This window comes from Ambystoma mexicanum, chromosome 11 (genome assembly GCF_040938575.1).
Source record: "Ambystoma mexicanum isolate Mex_15411 chromosome 11, UKY_AmexF1_1, whole genome shotgun sequence".
NCBI classification, from domain to species: domain Eukaryota; kingdom Metazoa; phylum Chordata; class Amphibia; order Caudata; family Ambystomatidae; genus Ambystoma; species Ambystoma mexicanum.
Genome location: NC_090934.1, coordinates 1,054,487,291 through 1,054,507,405, shown reverse-complemented (window position 1 = coordinate 1,054,507,405; position 20,115 = coordinate 1,054,487,291). Strand labels below are relative to the sequence as shown.

The 20,115-nt window shown below is 46.1% G+C and overlaps 1 protein-coding gene across 1 annotated transcript in view; it reads right to left on the bottom strand.

Annotated features, from left to right (window-relative positions):
- The window catches only part of ACAN (aggrecan), a 234,340-nt gene extending 214,571 nt beyond the window's left edge, over window positions 1-19,769 (bottom strand). Inside the window, exon 1 of the mRNA XM_069624296.1 lies at window positions 19,407-19,769. The gene's annotated coding sequence lies outside the window, so the exon portion shown is untranslated. The remainder of the gene's footprint in view (window positions 1-19,406) is intronic.
- Between the last annotated feature and the right edge of the window lie 346 nt (window positions 19,770-20,115).

The window sequence follows — 20,115 nt, the reverse complement described above, 5'->3', positions numbered from 1 at the left end:
AACCAACCTGGTCAACAACCTACAATTCTTCCATCCTCTCAGCCATTGGTGCCGTTGTTCACTCAAAGCTTGGAAAAAAGCCAAACCCATTTTGCACATAAATTCCTGGCTTACCCCGGATCTCCAGAAACATTAAAGCCAAGAAGGGCACTCTCAAAAATAATTTGCCCAAACTCTCATCTGTAACCAACAAAAGCAATTAACTCAGCTTTATAAGGAATACAAAAATACCACCTTTGCCGCAAAAGCTTAGCACTCTCAAACAGAATCCTCAAAGCACAAACCCACTCCCGCGAATTATTCTCCATCTAAAGGGAGTTGGAAACCCCAAGTGTCCTTACTGGCGACTGAGCCAAAGTTGACACCTGCTGTCAAAACATTCAGGACGCACCCACTGCCAAAATTGCTTCCCTTCAAGAAGAAATCTAAATTAAACACTCTACCATCCTCACCAAAGCAAAGTTCAATCATGCCACAGCCCCTTGGCTGGCCCCCTCTCCACCCTCACCTACTACCTGCCCTTTAATTTTAGTCCTGTCACAGACCTGGACACCTCTGACACCATTGTTGGCTGAAACTATCACATTGCCAAGGGGACATCTGCCGTGCCCCTCTCATTGAGGATTGTGTTGAAGCGCTTGTTCCAATCATTACTGCCTTCATCAATTCATCCTTCACATATGGCTTTGTCCCTCTGGGCCTTAAGGAAGCATGGATCTCCCCTCTCCTCAAAAAACTCTTTCTAGATCCCACCTCTGCTACTACCAACCTAACACCCACTGTACGTTCCTATTGGAAATCTTGGACCGAGCTGCCTACTCTCAAATACAGTCCTACCTTGAACACTATAGCATCCGCAGTCCCAGAAAATCCGACTTTCACCCTGGTCACGGCACCAAATCAGCCCTAATGGACATTAAAAAAAACAACTAGATGACATCCGGATGCAGGGACCTAGCCCTCCTCCTCCTAGATATTTCTGTGGCCTTTCACTTGGTCAACCACCAGACACTTACCCACCACCTGGCCACCGCTGCCACTTTCGCACCACCAGATGTTGAATGATCACCTCCTTCCCCGCACACAGGTCTGCCATTTCTATGCAGGAAATGCAGCAGCCTACCACACCTCTGTTCCCTGTGGAGTCCCACAAGGTTCATGCGTCTCCCCAACTTTATACATCTATACAAAACCTCTTTATGACCGCCTCGACTCTTTGCGTATATCCTTCCCAAACTATGCAGATGATACGCAAATCCTCACCCCCTTCTCAGGTAACCATGCACAAGATTCCAAAAACGTCAACACTATCTGTGATATTGTTCAAACTTGAATGGCCACTCACCAGCTCTGTCTGACCGATGATAAGACAGAAATCCTGATTGTCGGTCCTCTGGCTCACCTAGCCAAACTGGACCCAGCCTTCCACTCATTCACCATCAACGCCTACACCATCCCGGTCTCATCTAACATCAACATGCTTAGCATCTACCTAGATTCCAGCCTCAGCATGACCCGACATGTCAATGCCATTGCTTCTTCAGCAGCACACACCACTAAACTCTTGAATGCCACTGAACACTTTCTCTTGTCTCACGACCGGTTGACCATTGCAGGAGGCACCATTGGCTACTGGTTCGAGTACTGCAACTCCCTCCTAGCCAAGACCACCGAATGGAATCTTTGCAAGCTACAAACTATCAAGAACAATGACATCTGGGCAGCTATAGACCTTCCCAAACGTGATCATGTAGCAGCACTTAGAACAGGTGCTCACTGGCTTCCAGTTACAGAATGCATAAACTTTAAAATCCTCTCGATCACGCACCATTGTCTCTCGAATAGAGCACTGGCATACCTGCCTCAAAGGCTTAACAAGCGCACGTCCTCCAGACCCACCAGAACCATCAATAGCCATAGAGAATACCGCGCTTCAACCGCACAAGAACTGGGGGCTTCAGTTTCCCAGTCATCACCGCCCGCCTCTGAAACAAACCTCCCTTATTAACTACACGCTGAACCCTCTTACTGGCCATTCAGGAATCATTTTAAGACCAGCCGCTTTCAGTGACTTTGATGCTGTGTTCTTATGTATTCTGAAGCTTTGTAACCATCTGTGCCCCCATCCTTTTCCCCCCTTCCTATCCTCCCTTCCCTCACCCTGCCCTCTCCTGTAACCAGCGCCTCGATGCTTGCTGGTTTGTGCACGCTTTACAAATTCAAAAATAAATAAATACATAATTTATCATTCCATTTCATCTACATACATTTATGAACCATGGAGCGCCCTATTAAATTGGATGGCTCTTCGCTTCATTCTAAGAGCCTGCGGTGCTTCCCTAGAACCATACTGTGATCATATTCACTTGAGCTCCGATTGCCACTAAACATTTCTTTTGATAGGAGAAATATAACCTCTTGTGAAAATCATCATTTTCAGTACTCCTTGGCGGTATATGTACATCATTTGGTATATGTTTGGCCCAGTATTATTTCCATGGAACAGCAACACAGTTCGGTTGGACCACTGAACCATGAGCCAATCTTCCTAGACCAGTGAACTTCACGAGCTGAACCTCTTCCAGAGACCCTCAATGTTACGGTGCAGAACAATAAAAACGAGCTGTGTTGCCATCAAGCATCCCTCTGGCTCTGTCCAGTCTCCCCCTCTTCCCTCTCTCCAGACCAAACACACCTGTCTTTCCCCATAGATAAGGGACTAAGTGAGGCCATGCAAAAGGACAGGGGTCTCCAACTCAAGAGTGGATCTTGCATGATTGGAAAGCTAACGGGGAACCCGGTACCTCACTGGCCACATGTAGGCCTTACACATGCTAGGTACCATTTATAAGCATGCAATGTCTCCTGCTTGCCACAATAGTGTCTGCGACTGATGACCCTGAATGAATCATAATGTAATTTGTATGATGTATTAATTGACTTTCAATATCAAATGAAAATGCACTTCTACTAATTTAGAACAATGACGCTACATGATGCATGGAGAAGTACTTCTATTATTTTGATCTCTAACAACACATGTTCATATAACTCTATTAACTTTAATCTCTGACTCTATGATATATCAAGAAATGTACTTGTATTATATATATGAATAACAACTTAAAGCTCCGTCCTCCAGGAGAATATTTTCCATAATGTTTTCTGATTTCACACATTGGCCCTCATTACAAGTCAGGCGGTGGACCATGGTGCTATCAGCACCATGGTCCATGTTGGATTCCGCCATGGTGGATGGCGGAATTACCGCCCCATTCCAAGGTGAGTGGGGCGGTAATTCCCCATTCACCATTTGCCCTTCCCCATTCCCATTTTTGCCCCATTGGGCATAATGGGGATGGGGAAGGCGCTAATTACGGCACCGTAAATTACGGTGCCGTAATTAGCACCAAGGTCGCTTAGCGCCTTGGACTTTAACGCCTGCAAAAAGCAGGCGTTAAAGTGTGAATCAGGCGTTAAGAGTTAACGGCGCCGACGGCGCCGTTAAACCCTTAACGCCTGACTTGTAATGAGGGCCATTGCATGAAAATGCATTCTTGTTAATCGCAGAACCCACAACTGCAATCAGTTGCTTGAGAATAGATAGTCATGTCTCAAATCACTTTGCTTTCTCCACCTTTTAGTGCAGCATCCCCACAATAAGTGGCCTTGGCTTGTGAGCGGTTTTCATGACAGCAATCACTAATTCACTGACACAGTGAAACACAAGTGTCTCCCTACCGCCAGTGTTGCTGTACTAGTCATTGCTGTCAAAGCACGTGTTGTTTTCTACAATGTTATCTACAGTTTTTCATGTGCAGTTCACAATATGGTCCACCAAAATATCAAGCAACACGCAGTCTGCCTAGGCTATTACATAACCACACAATTTGGGCCATTGTAGATTTGCACTGTGGCCCCAGTGTGGGTTGTATTGAATATTTGAAATACATGTTTTTTTTTCAAATTGTATTGTGAATGTTGTTTTATGTAGTGTCTTTTATGTGTTGTTACATTTTGTGCAATACCAGTTTTAACAAATGAACTTTGTAATTAAGTTGTATTTATAACTATGAGATTAATTCTGTCCATGATTCAATAGTTGAGAGGGTTAGAGCCACCACCAATTGTCCCTGAACTTCTTGCATTTTCTCTTCCTTTTATAGAGAAGCTGTACTGTTATCCAGGCAGTAGAGAAAAGGCTACTTTCCCGGTGCTGGAGAGTGTGGGGTTTTCACCCTATTTTTAATACATAAAATACAACTACATAACATATTTCTTTTTCCTTTAGGACATACATAAAAATCCTGATTCCTGAGTAGCGGGAGTGTTTTATATCCTTTGATCCACTGCCACACCACCCACAAGTCCTGGGCATCTCAGGAAAAAATATGACATGCTGTGCCCACCATGCCATCCCCCGCCCTCCCGGGGAGTGGCACAAAAGAGAGTAAGAAGTAAATGTGTCACTGCGTTAGACTATTTCGCATTGTTTGAGACTGCTATTGAGGTTGCGAGAATGCACGTTTGCAGTGTTTTTGTCCAAAATCGGTACAGCCATGGGGCTTTTCATTGTCTTTCAGGGGTCTCTTGATTCATCGATTCTTAGGTCAGAGCGATCTTTATTTTCATTGGCAGGTCTTTTCTCTGCAGCTATCGGGCATTTGCCCCTTCGTTCTCAAGCTTGATGGCTGCGCCATGATTGTTCCTGGCTGCCCCTCCACTTCCTGTCAATAATGGGGTCATTTCTGGGCACTCCTGCATTAATGCATGCCCCAACAGGGACAGCTCTGCTGCACTGGTTTTGCTAGCTGACAATGTGTGCCAGTTGGGCACGTGTCTCCACCAAGGTTAAATCCTGGGTAGGGTAGGGTAGTGAAATGAATGGGTTATAGAATTGAAATAAGTGGGTTACCTCTGGGCTCATGGAGGGTCAAATTTAATTGGCATCTTTCTTCAACCTGGATAGATAAAGCCATCACTGGGAACATTCTTAAAGGTCTGCCTGCCCAATACCATCCCCTTTAATCCTACGGTAAAGTTCTCAATCCAAATTGATGTCAATGGTGAGAGGGAGCATGGGACCAAAAGCTCCTGCTTAGGCTCTATGTTGCAATGACTGAAATCTTTGAGGTATGGTTGAAAGGGGTGACTTATTGCCACCTGGCTACTTGTTCCATAGCACTATCTCTGCGGCATGGATGAAATGAGAGTAGGGTCCTGGGCTCATGCCTTGCCAGCAGGCAGCTACTTTAGTCAAAGAAGTTAAAATACTCACAGATAGCACATTTATCAGTCAAGGCGCCTGGTACTTGTCAATGACCATTGCACTACTTCTCACACTCAAGAGCGGTCCCTTGGCGCATGTAAAGAGCTGAGTGATGGCAATCCCAATGGAGTTTGTGTTTTACAGGCCCTGGTTATACATGTTGGGAATGAATGATGTTGGACTCACTTTAATCCAGGGCTATTGGTTTTAAGCCTACTGTCCCAGTATAGACACTTGGGCATTCCAATATTCAAAGCATTGCTACATTGTGGACATTAGCACACTCGGGTGAAAACTCCCCAGCTGCATCGTGAAGCACTTCCCGCTGCCTCTGCCCCGTCAAATTTGGTTGATGCATTCTGATATTATACTAGCGTGAACGCCTGTGTACACGGGCCAAAGTGTGCAAAGAAGACATTTTCAAAATGTTGATGTATTATGTGGTATATCTTAATGTAATCTTATGCAGTAGGTTTTCATTCACACAGTAGGACCACTATACATCCTAAGGCAACGGCTCCCTCTAGTGGTGGCAACAGGCAAAGCAGGCAGTCTCTACTGCGCATGACTGCATCGGACAAACATACATCTGGCCTTGTATGATGTGTGTCCATGTGCCACTCTGTTTATGTATTTTTTTAAATTTAATATGAATTTTGCATAATGAGCACCAGGATCCATAGTGTCTCAAAGCATCAAAATATACATATTGTATACAGCGCCATACAAGAGATAACCAATTGTTAACAGTGGCAACCATATAATGCAGTGATGCCGAATTATAACATTAGAAGGTGTTTGGAAAAACTGGCATAAAGTAGCAGAGTGGCATGTTTCCTTGGAACAGGGCATTAAATATATGCTGACATACAATGAAGAGACAAGGGTAGCAAAAACACCTTAGCGGTAAGTCTGGGTGTATGATATGATAGGTTAAACCCTGGGATCGAACCTGTGTTGGTCCATGTCGTCTTGCTTCCAAGGCGAGCATGTTGCCCTTAAGCTATCCTCCCGAGACAATGAGAAAAAAGTACTGACTGGATTAGACCATCCAACCCTGTACCGATATGATGGGACGCGGCCCTTAGTCATTGCCATTCATTGGTAGGAGGAGCGCCCACCCAGAAAATTCTGGACACCTAGTGGCGAAGAAAAGGATGTGCATACAAAGCTATAACCTACTCTTCTCATTGACTTCCCAAGTGGGAGTGGCATTTAAAAGCGGGAAAGACCCGTATGGGATTGTCTAGCGCCTCACTCCCCCCGCGTGGGAAAGTAGGATGAAGCTCTCAACATTAGTGGGTGGGACGGGTCCCAGCAGCGTTTTCACCCTAAAAAGTATAGTTGAATTAGCAGTGGCCCCACAACAGTGGCATGACTAGTGTGTAGAGGAACACACAGTTATTTTCCTAATCTTATTCGCAGCAACACTGGGGACACAGTGGGTGAGAAAGATGCGCAAAGCAGACACGCCACCATCATTATCCAACTGGAAGAGCGAACATATATGGGCACGCCACTGCAACATTTTATTCCATGGATAACCCTAATTAAGATCATTAAGATCCCATTTTAATGATGCCACGATTGGGCAAAGGCACATCAAAAGGCTCTTTTTTAAAGACCATCCAAGAACATTAAGGGCCCAATTCATGGAATATTTGCCTGGTTCAAAGTGACTTTGCCCTGCTGAAAAGTGACTTGCAAACTCCCGCCAAAGTTATTTTTGTACTGCAAAAAGGACTCTGCGATGACATTGCCCGGACTTCGCACTGCAAAAATACACTTTGCACGGTTCCATGAATCAGGGTTTGTGTTGGCAGTGCAAAGTCACTATGAACCGGGCAAATATTCCATGAATCGGGCCCTAAGTGAGTGCTTAAGTGTTTGTCACCTTACAGTACCAGTGATAAACGACACAAGCGAACCGTATGGGTGATGCTTTGTAAAAGATTACCTTGAGTCAAATATGACTTATGAACTTACCCTAAAGCTAGGTGCGAATTGCCTAATGGTGACCAGCCTAGTCAAATATGCATTAGGTTTTTTAGGAGACAAAAATATTAATTGAATGTTTTAATATGTTTTTTTTTTTTTTAGCCCCAGATAGACGTTAGAGGCCTTCAAAAATTGGGCTTAAAGCCGAATATCACAACCACACGAAGTGCTGTGAATCACTGGCTGGATGTTTGGCCCATCTTAATATTAATAAAGTGTTAATGTTAATGTTAAAGATTATTTATACCACGCACTATCACCAACAGAGTGGTCCCCTGGCGCTCTGTGCATGTAGAAAAACATAGAAATGTACACAAACAAGTAGTCTTCGCATCGGAGAGGTATGAATTCTCCTCGTAGGCTCGTGGACAATACTAGTGCTTATTTATTTATTTATTTGTTTTTATGGTATAACATACAAATGTGAAAATTGTGCAAAATACATAGATTCAATACATAAAAAAAATAAAAACTACACGGATGCTTAACCGCACCATCCTCACTGCAAGCAAGTCTGCTATCGCGTTTCCAGTAGTGTGATGTTGGATAGCCTAGCGTGCATGTGCATCAGGGCATTAGGCTAAAGTGCTGCCCTGTTCTCCCTCCTGTGGGCGTCGGTGAACATGCAACAAGTGCTGGACCTGGTACAGGAGTCTCATGGGTCTCCTAAACTTTACTTTACTTTGTTACATTTATATAGCGCAGTCCATGGACCCTGGGGCTTAAGGGCGCGTACAAGACAAAACACACATGGAACATAAATTCAGATGGGTGTATCCAATCGGTAGGTGGGGGAGCAGTCCTCTGTAATGGCACTATGGGAGTGCCAATTGCTAAGTCTCCATGATAAAGTGCTGAGTGCCTACTAGATAAACAAATTGTGACATTAATTGCTGCGCTCAGGCCAGATGAAATCTTGGTGCTGGGGTCTTGCTAGTTTCGACGAATGCATCGTCTTCTTCAGGGCTAGTCTTCCTCTGAACTGTAAAAGAAAAATGTTGCTTTGGCTGTACTGCAATAAGTTTACTATTAATATTGCCTTTCTTAACTATGCATGAAACGGGTCGGGCTTCATATCGACAAAAAGTACCCGGTACTGTAGAGGTACACACGTAGGTCGGGAAGGTATCCAATAGATCCTAAACCTTACAGTACCAGTACACCTTATGACAGGATATAGAATCCAAGTTATCTACCAAACATTTATGACCAGCAGACACCACTGATTGTTTAGTGTCATACTGGGAAAGTAGGTGATGGTATTCTCCAGCCATAGCAGCACACCACCAGCATGGGGATATTAGACAGACCTATTAGCACGCCTTGATTATTACGTAGCCCCCAATTTTATTGGACTTGCACATAAACAAACCAGTTATTAAGCACTTTTGAGTGATTGACACCCTTACTAATGAAAGCTGGCATTCCTTCCTCCCTTAGACTTTAAGCAGTCTTCGCTGGATGACACCCTTACTAGACTAGCACATAAATAGACTAGCACATAAACCAAACAGGCATTAAGCACTCTTAGGTGGAGGACGCACTCTTAGGTGGAGGACGCCCTTACTAGACTAGCACATAAACCAACCAGGAATTAAGCACTCTTGGGTGGAGGACGCCCTTACTAGACTAGCACATAAACCAAACAGGCATTAAGCACTCTTGGGTGGATGACGCCCTTACTAGACTAGCACATAAACCAACCAGGCATTAACCACTCTTGGGTGGAGGACGCCCTTACTAGACTAGCACATAAACCAACCAGGCATTAAGCACTCTTGGGTGGAGGACGCCCTTGCTAGACTAGCACATAAACCAACCAGGCATTAAGCACTCTTGGGTGGATGACGCCCTTGCTAGACTAGCACATAAACCAACCAGGCATTAACCACTCTTGGGTGGAGGACGCCCTTGCTAGACTAGCACATAAACCAACCAGGCATTAACCACTCTTGGGTGGAGGACGCCCTTACTAGACTAGCACATAAACCAACCAGGCATTAAGCACTCTTGGGTGGAGGACGCCCTTACTAGACTAGCACATAAACCAACCAGGCATTAAGCACTCTTGGGTGGAGGACGCCCTTACTAGACTAGCACATAAACCAAACAGGCATTAAGCACTCTTGGGTGGATGACGCCCTTACTAGACTAGCACATAAACCAACCAGGTATTAAGCACTCTTGGGTGGAGGACGCCCTTACTAGACTAGCACATTAACGACCCAGGTAGTAAGCAATCTCGGGTGGTTGCCACACGTACTAGACTAGCACATTAAGCAACCTCTGAGGTGAATGACGCCCTAACACATAAACCAAAGAGGCATTAAGCAATTTCAGGTGAATGGTGCCATTATTGGACTATTGCATGTCTGGTTCTGGACCACAAAGGCTCCTTCTCATGCAGTAGAGGTATAAGGATGCCATGTGCAAAGCTTGGCAAGCCCTTACTCAGGACCCTTCTAGAGAGAAAATAAGGATACCACACGTGTGTGGAGTAAGTGCCTAGTTCCAAGAGACCCAGGCTCCTAGCACTACTTCTCATTTCTGGATGCATGTCACTTCCAGGCTGAATTACTTCCGGGGCAGTCACTATCCCGGACATTCGTAGCCCGTGATGCAGGTCACTTCCGGTCTTAATTGCAGGGAACTAAGATTCCAGGTATTCACAGCTGGGAACACCCATCCCTTTTATTCTTAATTGCTTTCAGGTGACTTTGTCATCACTTTGGGCCCGGGGGATAGCTCAGGGGCAACACGTTTGTCTTGGAAGCAAGACAACACATAGCAACACAGGTTCGAATCCTGGTCTTGTGCTTAGTAACTGGTCTCAGGTATTAAGCGTGTTATAAAATAACAATTATAATTATAACTTCTGGTAAAAAAGTGCTTCTGGGTTAAAAACCTATCTATGGTAGTCATTCTCACGAGGAACAGTATGTTTACTCCCATACTCCTTACGGAGTGTAGCTGAAGCCACTCTACAGTTGTCGAGGAGGCCAGCTGTCCTTAATGGTGAGGGTGCCTGCTGCAGGCCTACTTTCCCTGGCCACCTCCAACTACCCAGACAGAATGCCCAGGGTACCTACCTTAACTCCACCCCTTCTTGAGGAGCTGGCTTGCACCCAGAGAGGCAGTGGCTATGGGGGCCTGCACCTCTATCCCTGTCCCCACAACTGAGTACGAGTACATGGATTCTGCAATCGTTCAGGGAGCCAACCGAGAGGTCCAAGCAACCTACCTTTGATGTCAAGTTTCCCTTAGACAACGGGGCGTTATTTCCTCCTTTCTTGCCGTCTGTGGACAGTCATGTAACGTAAAGTGGTTTTATATAGCGTAACTTCTGCCATTTCGGCGGCCCCTTGGCACACATGCAAGCAGCATTCCCTTAGCCCTGCGACGTGGTGCTGCTTAGGTCACCTTGCATTTCTCTCACCTTCTGAAGGTAATTTACCCGGATAATTACCCGTCCAGGCTCCCTGCATTTATCAAACTGAGGTTACTTGCAGCTGCCATGTAGCCTTTCCAAGCCTGTAAACTGCCGCGGCGCCAGCGAGTTGAAATGGCTTCCCTCTAAGGGAAGAATCTGCCTCGGTCGCATGGAAACTTACTGCGGACAGGGATTGGGCCATTATCTCCGGAGGATAGCACAGGGGCAACTTGCTCACCTTGGAAGCAAGATGACATGGAGCAACAGAGGTTCGATCCCCGAGTCTGCGCTTAGAAACCTCTGGGTATTAAGCACGTTATAAATAACCTATCATATAATTTCCTGAAAACTTGCAAAATAAAATATATTCTAGCAAAGGCACCGAGCGTTTGGTTGCCTTTCCTGATGGTTTAGCTAGTATATGGTGACATGCAGAACTGCAAGAAATGAATTGTGCACAATGTCCCTTCCTTAAGTTGGCCTTATTTGAATGCATGTTCCATGCATGCAGCACCCCGCCTGCTGATTTCAATGTATGATATGATATGGCATTTGTAACGCGCCTATACACGAGTGTTTCACGGCTCGACAAGGCAAGGGGTGGGATCAGAGGGAAGACAGAGACAGCGATCTTACTAGGCCAGGTGATTTTGAGACCGCGCAAGTGCAGGAGAGGGGGGAAGAGGGAGGGGAAGTGCAGTACATAGGATAAACAGTAAATAAATAAGAACAATAAATCAGAAGTGCGGCCAGCTGGTGGCAGGTGAAGGGTAAGTGCAGACATCAGGTGTCAAGTGCTGGTAGCGAAAGGTTTTGCTTAGGCCAACAACCCATCCTTTCATTTTGGACTCATTCCCAAATGTGGAAAACTGGACACGCCGCACAACTTGCCCGCATCATTTCGTCTCTGCGACACTGGGGAACAACGTGAAGAGACTCTCAAAACGTCCATGCGCCACACGGCTTTAAACGCGTTTCTAAAATCCATCTATTCATGGGCTGGACAAAAAGCGTCTTTAAGCAGAACTGTGTGTCCATTCAGAGGCCTGGTGGTAGGGGCGCGCGCACACACACACACACTATCCTACGCGCACACAGAGCGGCTGTTCTGCCCCTCACAAGCAGTCACTGAGTATTTAAAAGTAAACGTTCAGGGTTTCCGTTGTTGCACTGGGCCCAGGTTTTTTTCTACTTTTATAACGGTCCCCTCTCTTGAGCACTCCCTCGTTCTCTCTCTCGCTCCCACTTTTAAACAGCCTTTCATTTTCTTGGCTTCTGCTAGCAGCGCGTTGGCAGACGGTCTGTGGTCCGGGGCCTGTCGTGAACACGGCTTTTGTTGGCCGCTGGGAAGTTGGCTGCCAGCGGCACAGAGGCCGCTCTGTTTGGCACGCGGGGCGGGGAGGTGGCGATGGCGGCAGCCTCGGCGTCATCCTGCGGTACAGGCCTCTTCGCTCGGGCGCTGCGAAGCCCAGGGCGCGCATGAAGTGCCTGCTTGTGTGGGGTGGAAAGTTGGATGTGTTCTCTGCGGCTCTGGAGCAGGCGTGAAGGACACGTACAAACTCATACATACGCACTGATTCAGCCAAACGACTAAGCTGAGTACAACTGCCCCCCGAACCTCCATCTCCAAATACCCACGTAGATATTCAACGTAGGTACCTGGCCAAAACGTCTAAGCATAACTATTTGGCTTCCAGGGAAAAAGACGCACTCTGTGCATGTTTTCTTTCCGAAAAACTTTTAATTGAAAAAGCCTCAGCGCTTAAGTGTAAGCCAGTTCGGAATCCAAACATGTGACCTGCAGAACTCTGCAGCAGGCGCTCAACCCACCGAGCTGTCTTGTTTCTACAGCAGCTACGCCTGCGCTGTTCTGTCTATTTCAGTTGTCCTTTTATAGTGGTCGATAAATTCTTCCTTGGTTAGTTTCTATTGCTGCAGATGGAGCCTATAGGCGATGCTTTCACAAATGACACCTCTCTCAAAATCCATTCCATTGGTTAAGCTCTGCTCCCGCCACCGCCTATTGTATTTATGTGCCTCGCTTCAGCCATATTAATGCACGAGCCCCGAGGTTGGCCATCCTTGCCCAGAAATGGTGTCGGATGCTCGGTTGCCGATTAACGTTTCATATGAGGTTTTAGCTCGTACTGGTCCTGGGGGGGGACATTTTTCCACCCCCCTTTCCTGAGTTCACTTCCCTCGCTTCAGTCTTCCAATAAAGGGCAGCTTTCTTTAGTTTCCGTTGCGCAGCCCACCCACCCCTCACACCTATCTACTGTATAGTGACCTCTTTATCCAGCTTCACACAGGCCTCCATTATGTAATAACCCCTCCTGTTCCCTAAAATGCCGTCCAGAGGGGGGGGGGCAATAATGATAAAATGAGGAGCAGATGGAACTCGCCTGATGTTAACCCCATAGATTGCTGCTGTGTAAAATGAGCTCGCAGAGGGATTATTCAATGGTTATGTCTGTCTGGAATAGCGTGGCCAATGGACGGTGAAATGATGAGCAAAGTGTGCCCCAACGCACTGCATAATTCATCAACCGCACCAGAAAGTGTGGGAGATCTATTGTTCCCCAAGGGATGCTTATATGTTGCTAAAATAGCTCAGCAGGTTGAGTGCCTGTTGCTGTGATCTATGTTTGATCTGCAGGTTCAAATCGTGATGAGGTCTACTCAACCTTTCATCCTTCTGAGTTTATAAATTGAGTACCAGTAATGTATGTTCTATGTAAAGAGTTTTGGCTAAAAGCGCTAGATAAATGACAAGTTATTTATTAATTAAATTTGTATATAGCGTTTTACGCCAAAGCGTAATATTATTGTTATTGCTCCATCATCAATCACCCTCAACTACATGCACTTTACTGGTTGTGCGCATTCAACACTTCGGCCCTCTATTGAGGTCTGTAGATGAGATGTCAGGGCTGAAAGTTTTCATTCTTTATTTTGTGAGGGGCATTTGTTAATTGATCACCTAGCTCCTAGAAGTAACACCAGGAGCTCTGTGCATAGTAGTTTACGAGCATCCTGATACGTGGGCTCGTTTCAACTCGCTAGTAAAAGTGTCGAGGGCCTGATTCTGAGCTCCATGTAAACTAAGAAAAGTGTCCAAATAAGAGAAGTGCCATTCGATCATGGAAGAACACTTTTCAAGTTTTACATGGAGCACGCAATCATGCACCGAGTCAAAAGGCCCAAGGCAGCAAAAGCTGACTGAGCATTTTATAGTCTCGAAGGGCGGGGGGGGGATAGCTCTCTTGCAATGCACTCGCCTTAGAAACAAGATAATGCAAAGCAACACAGGTTCGATCCCTGTGTCCGCGCTTAGAAACTTCTGGGTATTAAGTACGTTATAAATCACAAATATATAAAATTCACTCGCTGTCCTTCTAATGAAAAATATTTTTGGTTTGCAAATCGTAACAACACGCATCACCCTTCCCCGAATGATTTCAATATCCTTTAAATGTGCCCCTTACTACATCAATTGCCAGGGATATCATGCTATACATATGCCACTCAGCTTTATTAACACACCACATAATGTCAGATAGAATCAAGTGCACGCAAATAAAATAAATATATGGGCACTCTGTGGTTTTGGGTGTGAGTTACCATTAAGAAGACTGCAACCATGTTGCTTGCTAACAGAGGATGGTGAAGGCAAATGCTTTATTTATTGGTTTTTATAATGCACCTATTCAGCAAATGGTGTCTCAAGGCGCATCAAGACAAGGGAGGACTAGGTACAGGCGAGAGAAAAAAAAAACCCAATAATGCTCCTACTAGCTCTTGAGACATATGTATCATGCAAGTGCAGTAAGAAGAATGTAGGGACGGAGGGGAGGTAGGGATTAGGGGGAGGAAGAGAGAAGAAGACAAACAATAACTTTCCTACTGAACTGTCTCCTGTACTTCATCTATCAGTATTTGGAATGTTTGAACGCTCTGGTAGCCCAATCCGTTCTGTGATTTGTTTTGCATAATAGCAATAATAATATATGAATGATAACAATACGAATAATAAACATAATTATTTTTATTATCAGGGCTGCAAGATTGACTAGCCCACTTGCATTGGCAAGGAGATTTTATGAAGGACGAGTACCATTTGCATGGTACTAGACCTTGCCGTCAAGTATTGGGAGGTTTGACACTTTTATTTAACATTTACTGCAAACAAACTTTATTTGTAATCAATGGCCAATAGAAGTTTCAGTGTGCATGGCTGGCCTTTCAGTGGTAGCATTTTGCAAAATATGAAGTGTGCTTATGGTGACAGGCACCATTTTGCAGAAAACACTGGCAAATATTTTGTCTCCAGTCACCATTGGTCAAATGCAATTCTGTTAGGTCAAGTATGTAAACAAAGGAACTCGCCCTGCAGGTCTAGTGGGGTTTTTAAAAATGTGCAAGGCCTGTTTATAGTTAATAAAAATAATAATAATACAAATTTTGCGCTTCATCTCCCACTTCCAGGGAGCGTAATAATTACTTTTATCACCAATGTGGTAGTAATCACTTTACCATTTGCGTCTACTTTGGTGATGGTCGTGAATAGTGTGTGTGGTGAGTTTGTTCACGCAGCACAGCAACCCTACGTGGCATTTTACGATAACGCTTTGACAGATGAGAACTGAGCAAAGCTCCCAGCTATCGCGAGACCTCTTTGGCTCTTGCTATCCCAGTACGTGGGCTCCATGTAGTGCAAGGTAGCACGTCTGGCCCCAGAAGATGAGCTGCGTGCCCGGAGGCAGAAAGCATTGCACGTGCAAGGTAGCACGTCTGGCCCCAGAAGATGAGCTGCGTGCCCGGAGGCAGCAAGCATTGCACGTGCAAGGTAGCACGTCTGGCCCCAGAAGATGAGCTGCGTGCCCGGAGGCAGCAAGCATTGCACGTGCACCAGGAAATGCAGACCGCCATAAGCAGCAAGCCTTCTTTGAAATTCCAGAAAATCGCCATTTCCAACGTTTTAGTACTCAGGAAATGTGGAAAGAATGGAGAGAGTAATGTTTAATAACTGAGACACAACTACAGGTGGTAAACGAGACTAGAATAGGTGGCAGGACTTACACTGTAATTATTTAAACCCTTTCCGGCTTTCGAAAGGAAATATATCATCTGATATTTCTATCGAATTCTTGCAGGGACAACATTGTCCCTTTTCTGAGGGCTACTCTTGACCGGGAAGCTATCTTGACAACAATGGAGCAGGGACGCAGCACAGACCTATGGAACATGACCGGACTACGCCGCTCTTGGGACAGCCTGCCTGTTTCCCAGGAGACCAGTTCCTCTGAAAGGAAGGCGGGTCTGAAGCAGAGCCAATCAAATATCAGCTTTCTGACTTCCGCCTCTGTCACAGCGGCCTTTCAGAGGCCCTGGCTTGCCCGGAAATTAGAAGATTTCCTTTAAGGCCAGTTGCCTACTGGATAATGACACTATGACGCACTTTTAAGCATAGTCTCACTACATGGTGGGAAAATGACCTTCTGACACGAGGTCATATTGCACCTCGAAAAATATCACACTGCTTTGAGAGCTGGTGAGCTCCAGCGCAGTGCTACATATCACAGCTGGCTCGATATCACTGCCTGCCAAAGCAAGACACGGGGCTGCGGGAGAGTGTTAGGAATGTTCCACCAAGGGCTCAAGGAAAACGGTGGAAACACAAGCCTTCAATAACACAAATCATTCTTTCAAAGTCGGTGTTGTCTGCCATTATGCAGACAGTTGACGATGACCCATGTCAGGATGGAGCTGTCCACGTAGGTCTGATTTTGTTTCCACGCTGTGCAGACCGTTTTGTGGTTATGCTTATAAATGCAGGGCTTCAAGGAGTAGAGTGAGAGTCTAAAATAAAACCAGGACTGGTCGACCTGCCCATGCCTGGCATGGGATGACTTGAGATCTGAGAGTTATGTCTATGAGTTGTGGGTGTGTTGTAAGATTTAAAGCAGAAAGCTAGAATAGGAAAAAATGACTCCACAGTTTTCTCTGGAAAATGGTGCTTTTCTTTATTTTCATGTTTTCAATCTCTGAACATCTAGCTGGGGAATTGATTCGAGTAGGATATATGGAAAACGTATGAAGTGTTACACAGAGATCCCATCACCCACCTAACGCTATATCCACGATCATAGCAGTACAAACAAAAAAAAACAACAGAAGTTTGGCATATCTGTGACACACTAGGAGATGCTCCAGCAACCACATCAAAGGCTGGACCCAAGATCGTGGCAGTAAAAACCCCAGGGAAAGATTGGCATATCTGTGACACACTAGGGGAGGATCCAGCAAGCACACCCAACGCTAGACTTAAGATCATGGCAGTAAAAACCCCAAGGAAAGATTGGCATATCTGTGACACACTAGGAGAGGATATAGCAACCACATCTAAGGCTTGTCCCAAGATTGTGGCAGTAAAAACCCCAAGGAAAAATTGTCATATCTCTGACACACTAGGAGAAGCTCCAGCCACCACATCTAAGCCTGGACCCAAGATCGTGGCAGTAAAAACCCCAGGGAAAGATTGGCATGTCTGTAACACACTACGAGAGGATCCAGCAACCACATCTAAGGCTGCACCCAAGATTGTGGCAGTAAAAACCCCAGGGAAAGATTGGCATATCTGTGACACACTAGGGGAGGATCCAGCAAGCACACCCAATGCTAGACTTAAGATCATGGCAGTAAAAACCCCAGGGAAAGATTGGCATATCTGTGACACACTAGGAGAGGATCCAGCAACCACATCTAAGGCTGGACCCAAGATTGTGGCGGTAAAAACCCCAAGGAAATATTGGCATATCTGTAACACACTAGGAGAGGATATAGCAACCACATCTAAGCCTGGACCCAAGATTGTGGTAGTAAAAAACCCAAGGAAAGATTAGGATATCTGCGAGACGCTAGGAGAGGATCCAACAACTACATCTAAGGATGGACCCAAGCTTGTGGCAGTAAAAACCCCATAGAAATATTGGTATATCTGTGACACATTAGAAGAGGATCCAGCAACGACATCTAAGGCTGGACCCACGATTGTGGCAGTAAAAATCCCAGGAGAGATTGTCATATCTGTGACACACTAAGAGAGGATCCAGCAACCACGTATGAGGCTGGACCCAAGATCGTGGAAGTAAAAACCCTAAGTAAAGTTTGGAATATCTGTGACACACATAGTGATGATCAAGCGCCCACCCAAGGCTGGACAAAAGATCATGGCAGTAACAATCCCAAAGGAAAGTTTGGCATGTCTGTGATACACTAGGTGATGATCCAGCACTTTCCTAAGGCTGAACTCAAGTTCCTGGCAGTAAAAAACCTCAAGTGAAGTTTGGCATTTTTGTGACATACTTGAAACTGTGACTGTGGATGATCTTCATTGGAGGGTATTGGGTTGCTATTCCTTGTGAACATGGCACCAGCGTGCAGGGAAGCTCCGATTCGGCTGATTGATCGGCTGGATACCCATCTTGCACCTCAACCCTTTAAACATATCATGGAGCCATGAGCTTTAATGTACCATGGCGTGCATGGGGGCATGTGAGCCTGAGATGAGGCGAGTACGCACTAGGAACCTGCATCTCCTGCAGCGTCGATCATGAGACAGCAAATGCATATCCTTAGACCGCACTAACTAGTTTTCGAATCACCCAAAAGTAGGGCGGATGGCATTCTTGGTGACATCAGACACACCATTTCCTGTCCTGGTTATTCTGATAAAACAATTAAAGCATTTTGGGAGGTGTACTGTTGGTAACAAGTGAACAAATCAGACCAATGCGCCTGAAATCTGATGCCAATGAGTTGTAAGGGGAACACCCTGGTCTGGAAAATTGGTGAGCCAGTGACATTGAGTCATCTGGTCCCCCCTCCATTCCAAATCAGCTGATGCTTCCTGCATACACCGAGATCCTCAATGGAGCGCCCCCACACTGGGGGTCCTCCTAGTGAAGACAATCCCCACCATTGAAGAGCCGCCACTTAAAGAACTGGCCAATCGATACCCCGCACTGCGCGTATGTGGGGATCGGGCACGCTCCTGTCAAGTCGCAAAACCCACGCATCGTGACTGCACGTATTATGAATGCAGTCCTTCCCCTGCCAAGGCAGCCAAGAAACTCAGCACATTAAGTATCCTCTCCACTCTAGCCCAGCCCCCCTGTCAAGCGCTTTGCCGTATGTGCTAACATATGGCAGAAGGCTCCAGCTATCAATGGGGCAGTGTGGTGTGTTGGCGGTGGGCGCCTGCAGCCAGTGCCATGCCAACAGCGATCACAGCCAGCTATCTACTATGCCTTCCCCGTCTGTAGGGGTACAGTCTCCCTACACACTACTTGTACAATCTGAACATTTGAGGTCACCATCAACACCTACTCATGTAGAGACCAGTGGTTCATATTTCTGCAAGATCCTTGCCCTGCTGTGGCTCTTTCCATGACAAATTAGTACCTTCCCTGCAGCGGGTGGCATAGAAAAATTGATAGAAAATAATTTAATTTCACCCTTCAAAGCAGTATATGTGCAGTCAAACATCCGGCTGATTGATGGCATCACAGCACGTGCGCCTATTTGCCCTCCAGACCACCCAGCTTTGCACCCCATCCACCCTTTACAAAGTTATGGAATTTATGGGGGAAAAAGGGATGTTTGAGAAGCAAACACAACTTTTGAAAAGAAAGAAAGAACCGCACTTACCTTCGACAGTTCAGTGCAGTATGTCCCATACACCTGGCAGAAAACCTGGGCTGTCTTCTTATGTGAGAAAAGGGTAGATGTTGCCACTTCTCTGCTGTGTTCTCTTTTTTTGCTCACAGCCTCAGTCCAGATGTTTCGCTGCCTTCCCTCTCCCCTTGAAGCAGAAAGCCCAATTCCCCGTGTGGTAGTGTCAGGTTCCGTGGAGGCTCTGGCGGGCGCAGGGTCAGCAGCGGCGGGGATGAAGTGTTCAGGAGGGATGTGTGAAGCAAAGAGAAGGCTTTTTTCAGAATCCCACCAACTTTACTCCCTTGCCTCAGACTCCTCCTGTCCGTTTCTTTCCACTCCTCATGGAAATGCCTGCAGATTACAAAGTGCCCCTGGGCCCTCCTGGAAAGGTAGGCAGGGCCCAGGGGCTACCATTCGCAGGGCTCGGATGGGGGGCAGTGGGGAGGGGGGTGAAAGAGGAGGGCTTTGGGACCGAGGGGGAGGCCAGGGCTTCCGGGAGAGAGGGGGCCAGCTCAGCGTGTAACACAAAAAGCAGAGTGATGGCTGCTGTAAGGTAAAGCTCCGACCACCAATAGAAAAGAGATTGGCCACCAGGAGTGGCTGGAAACGGGGGATACTTGAGACCAACCAAGCTAATTAAAACGAGGTGAACTTAATTAAGGGGTTGCAAAGTCTTATTACAACAGGACATGCAGTGCGTTTG